Below are 5,704 nucleotides of genomic sequence, written 5' to 3'. Positions count from 1 at the left end.
AACAGGAACTGAGGAGACATTAACAGGAACTGAGGAGACATTAACAGGAACTGAGGAGACATCAACAGGAACTGAGGAGACATTAACAGGAACTGAGGAGACATTAACCGGAACTGAGGAGACACCAACAGGAACTGAGGAGACAACAACTGGAACTGAGGAGACATTAACATGAACTGAGAAGACATCAACAGGAACTGAGGAGACATTAACATGAACTGAGGAGGCATTAACAGGAACTGAGGAGACATCAACAGGAACTGAGGAGATACCAAAAGGAACTGAGGAGACATCAACAGGAACTGAGGAGACATCAACAGGAACTGAGGAGACATTAACATGAACTAAGGAGACATCAACAGGAACTAAAGAGATACCAAAAGGAACTGAGGAGACATAAACAGGAACTGAGGAGAAATTAACATGAACTGAGGAGACATTAACTTGAACTGAGGAGACATTAACATGAACTGAGGAGACATTAACAGGAACTGAGAAGACATCAACATGAACTGAGGAGACATTAACAGGAACTGAGGAGACATCAACAGGAACTGAGGAGACACTAACAGGAACTGAGGAGACATTAACAGGAACTGAGGAGACACCAACAGGAACTGAGGAGACATCAACAGGAACTGAGGAGACAACAACAGGAACTGAGGAGACATTAACAGGAACTGAGGAGACACCAACAGGAACTGAGGACACATCAACAGGAACTGAGGAGACAACAACAGGAACTGAGGAGACATTAACATGAACTGAGGAAACATCAACAGGAACTGAGGAGACATTAACAGGAACTGAGGAGGCATAAACAGGAACTGAGGAGACATCAAATGGAACTGAGGAAGCATTAACATGAACTGAGGGGACATCAACAGGAAATGAGAAGATACCAACAGGAACTGAGGAGACATCAAAAGGAAGTGAGGAGACATCAACAGGAACTGAGGAGACATTAACATGAACTGAGGAGACATCAACAGGAACTTAGGAGATATTAACTGGAACTGAGGAGACATCAAAAGGAAGGGAGGAGACATCAACAGGAACTTAGGAGATATTAACTGGAACTGAGGAGACATCAAAAGGAAGTCAGGAGATATCAACAGGAACTGAGGAGACATCAAAAGGAAGTCAGGAGATATCAACAGGAACTGAGGAGACATCAAAAGGAAGTGAGGAGACATCAACAGGAACTTAGGAGATATTATCAGGAACTGAGGAGACATCAAAAGGAAGGGAGGAGACATCAACAGGAACTGAGGAGAGATTAACATGAACTGAGGAGACACCAACAGGAACTGAGGATACATCAACAGGAACTGATGAGTCATCAACAGGAACTAAGGAGACACCAACAGGAACAGAGGAGACATTTACATGAACTGAGGAGACACCAACAGGAACTGAGGAGACATTAACATGAACTGAGGAGACATTAACATGAACTGAGGAGACATCAACAGGAACTGAGGAGACATTAACATGAACTGAGGAGAAATTAACATGAACTGAGGAGGCATTAACATGAACTGAGGAGACACCAACAGGAACTGAGGATACATCAACAGGAACTGATGAGTCATCAACAGGAACTAAGGAGACACCAACAGGAACAGAGGAGACATTTACATGAACTGAGGAGACACCAACAGGAACTGAGGATACATCAACAGAAACTGAGGAGACAACAACAGGAACTGAGGAGACATTAACATGACCTGAGAAGACATCAACAGGAACTGAGGAGACATTAATATGAACTGAGGAGGCATTAACAGGAACTGAGGAGACATTAACATGAACTGAGGAGACATTAACAGGAACTGAGGAGACAACAACAGGAACTGAGGAGACATTAACATGAACTGAGAAGACATCAACAGGAACTGAGGAGACATTAATATGAACTGAGGAGGCATCAACAGGAACTGAGGAGACATTAACATGAACTGAGGAGACACCAACAGGAACTGAGGAGACAACAACAGGAACTGAGAAGACATCAACAGAAACTGAGGAGACAACAACAGGAACTGAGGAGACATTAACATGACCTGAGAAGACATCAACAGGAACTGAGGAGACATCAACATGAACTGAGGAGACATTAACAGGAACTGAGGAGACATCACCAGGAACTGAGGAGACATTAACAGGAACTGAGGAGACATTAACATGAACTGATGAGACATTAACATGAACTGAGGAGACATTAACAGGAACTGAGGAGACACCAACAGGAACTGTGGAGACATCAACAGGAACTGAGGAGACAACAACTGGAACTGAGGAGACATTAACATGAACTGAGAAGACATTAACAGGAACTGAGGAGACATTAACAGGAACTGAGGAGACAACAACAGGAACTGAGAAGACATCAACAGAAACTGAGGAGACAACAACAGGAACTGAGGAGACATTAACATGAACTGAGGAGACAACAACAGGAACTGAGGAGACATCGACAGGAACTGAGGAGACATTAACATGAACTGAGGAGAAATTAACTTGAACTGAGGAGGCATTAACATGAACTGAGGAGACACCAACAGGAACTAAGGAGACATCAAAAGGAACTGAAGAGAAATTAACATAACCTGAGGAGGCATTAACATGAACTGAGGAGACATTAACATGAACTGAGGAGAAATTAACATGAACTGAGAAGGCATTAACAGGAACTCAGGAGACATTAACAGGAACTGAGGAGACATCAACAGGGACTGAGGAGAAATTAACAGGAACTGAGGAGACACCAACAGGAACTGAGGACACATCAACAGGAACTGAGGAGACAACAACAGGAACTGAGGAGACATTAACATGAACTGAGGAGGCATTAACAGGAACTGAGGAGACATTAACATGAACTGAGGGGACATCAACAGGAACTGAGGAGATACCAACAGGAACTGAGGAGACAACAACAGGAACTGAGGAGACATCGACAGGAACTGAGGAGACATTAACATGAGCTGAGGAGAAATTAACTTGAACTGAGGAGGCATTAACATGAACTGAGGAGACATTAACATGAACTGAGGAGACATTAACAGGAACTGAGGAGACATCACCAGGAACTGAGGAGACATTAACAGGAACTGAGGAGACACCAACAGGAACTGGAGAAGGTGGAAGATTTGGTTCTATACGACTACCGTGCAGTGTACATTATACTTATATATACTTATATGTTGCTAAATATACCGTGTCCATGGTGAGAATTTGGTAATGACACCAGGAGAAGGTTAAACGATTAAAAAAAATCAAAACCTTAGACTCAAACGTTAGACTCAAACGTTATTATTTGTTTAGCAATTACACAACCTGCCTGTATGTATTTCACTTTTACATTGATTGAGATTTATTTTGAAAGATTTATTGAGGCAACCCAAAGTACATGTTGTTTACAATATCAATACCAGCCGTTGCCCATTACAAACATGTTCCTAGTTTTTCAGCGTTAGTTTGAATACTAAAGAAATCACGAGAACTTTGATTTCAACAATGTTAAACATTCTTAGTTATTTAAAATCTCACGCTTATACAAACAACTGGTACGTTTTAAAAGGGTCAAGGTTTTAGAAGTTTTAAATCCATTTTGTCCTTCAGAAAATTTCTTTAATGTAAACTAATAGGCGAGATAGCCCCAATAATAACAACAGATTAAAAATGAGATTGCTTTGAATCTAATTTTTCAAAACTAACGGGCATCAGAAAGGACGAATCAAATTTCACATATCGGGAGGCTATTCACAAGATTGGATATCGTCTGACCTGCCTGTCTCCATTCCATTACGTATACATAAAGTTTACCATTTTAAACACACAACATAATAAAAGGGACGTCATATTAATATGTTGAAATATATGTCGTTTTTATTGTAATATGAGCTTTCAGTTTCTCCAACACCTGTGCTTATTTTTTGTATCAAATATCAATATCTATTTTATAATCAATCATTCATTTGTAGTTCCCATAGCATTAATATGTACAAATTCCTTTTTATGGTATAAACATTCATTCGAATTACATGTACATATCTTGTTATGAGTTGGAAATGTTAAATATCTCCTAGACCACGGATTTAGATAATTCTAATCTAATTCCGTGCCTAGACTGACTGACATTTATCAACTTTTAAATTGTATGATTCATTATATATCCGACGGGATACGAGTTTTGATATCGTGTCCGTTTAATGGTAGATCATATCTAGTTTCTGCCGACGATTCGAATATCATGCACGGCCACCGGCTGAAGGTAATATAAACGTGTATATAAAAACCAAATGAACTCCAATTTAAAAGTTCGGATTTCAATTATTTAATTTGGACAAAGCATGGATGACAATTATTTTTAACATTTACAACCGAACTATATACTTGTTCTCAATTTGGTCGAATATGCATCTTGTACTGTATATTAAAAATTGTTATAAGAAAGTTACTGTATAGAAAAATAAGTTGACCGGTTTGTGACTTAAGTCTGGGGAGTAATAAATAGGACATTAAACAGTCACCAATAAAACAACATAGATACCCCAATTTTTTTTTTAAATTTTTCGATCACATGAGCTATCTCTAGCAATACAGTTTCAGTGTTTGTCATGGTGAAATACTTCATTGTGCTTCTGTATCGTTGGTGACAAGTACACTTCCCCGAACTTTATGTTAAGTGCCAGTATGGTCAAAAAAAGTCTTACCCATCTGGAACACCTGATTTTCAGTGTTTTATTGGGGATCGTGATTTTCACGTTGACGTCTCCTCACTCCCCGAGGTTGTCTTTCCTTTCGTTTTCATGTCTCCTCACTGCCTGGTGTTGTATTTCCTTTCGTTTTGACGTCTCCTCACTCCCCGAGGTTGTCTTTACTTTCGTTTTGATGTCTCCTCACTCCCCGAGGTTGTCTTTCCTTTCGTTTTGACGTCTCCTCACTCCCCGAGGTTGTCTTTCCTTTCGTTTTGATGTCTACTCACTCCCCGAGGTTGTCTTTCCTTTCGTTTTGACGTCTCCTCACTCCCCGAGGTTGTCTTTCCTTTCGTTTTGACGTCTCCTCACTCCCTGATAATGTATTCCATTCGTTTTGACGTCTCCGCACTCCGTGCTCCTGCTTTCTGTAGTGCCTCCGTGTTCTAATTTTGCCTTGTGTGTTGAAGTTATGACACTATCAACTCTCATCAAATGTGAAGGCAAAGCCTGGTACTATATCATAGGTAATGTAATATCGTCTGCTTGATAACCAAACTACTGGGTAGTAAAGCGGACGTAAAAACAATCAACCAATCAAATTATCCGTCAAAATGCTTCTGTCAAGAAAAGAGTCAAACTACTTTGCTCTTATTCCAAATTAGGTTCACATCAACGTATTTATTATTTGACAATAAAGAGGTCGATGTCTCTGCTTGAAATACGATGGTTGCTTCCTTGTGTTATCTTTAAATTTGATTGTGTAAATCAAGTCCACTCTCAACCAGTAAATGAATGAAAAGTATTGCTGGCTTGATGGAATTGACTTGATACAAACTTGACGTAGAGGAATATGTTGCCATTGCTTCCTACTAAGTGTGGGTTACGGTAGGCTGTTAATATTCGTCAATAGGAATATAAATGATACCTACTTGTTAATCACATCCTTTGAATAACAAAGCTTGAGAACAAAAATATATTCACTCAAAGAGAACAATAGC

General features: G+C 39.8%; 1 protein-coding gene across 1 annotated transcript in view; it reads right to left on the bottom strand.

The window, feature by feature from the left end:
- The window catches only part of LOC110460678, a 29,427-nt gene extending 24,239 nt beyond the window's left edge, over window positions 1–5,188 (bottom strand). The window contains exon 1 of the mRNA XM_021513723.1: window positions 4,722–5,188. The gene's annotated coding sequence lies outside the window, so the exon portion shown is untranslated. The remainder of the gene's footprint in view (window positions 1–4,721) is intronic.
- Window positions 5,189–5,704: the final 516 nt, after the last annotated feature.

The sequence above is a fragment of the Mizuhopecten yessoensis genome, unplaced genomic scaffold (assembly GCF_002113885.1).
Source record: "Mizuhopecten yessoensis strain PY_sf001 unplaced genomic scaffold, ASM211388v2 scaffold10447, whole genome shotgun sequence".
Lineage (NCBI taxonomy): Eukaryota > Metazoa > Mollusca > Bivalvia > Pectinida > Pectinidae > Mizuhopecten > Mizuhopecten yessoensis.
The sequence above is the reverse complement of the archived record's forward strand: the minus strand, read 5'-3'. Positions and strand labels throughout refer to the sequence as shown.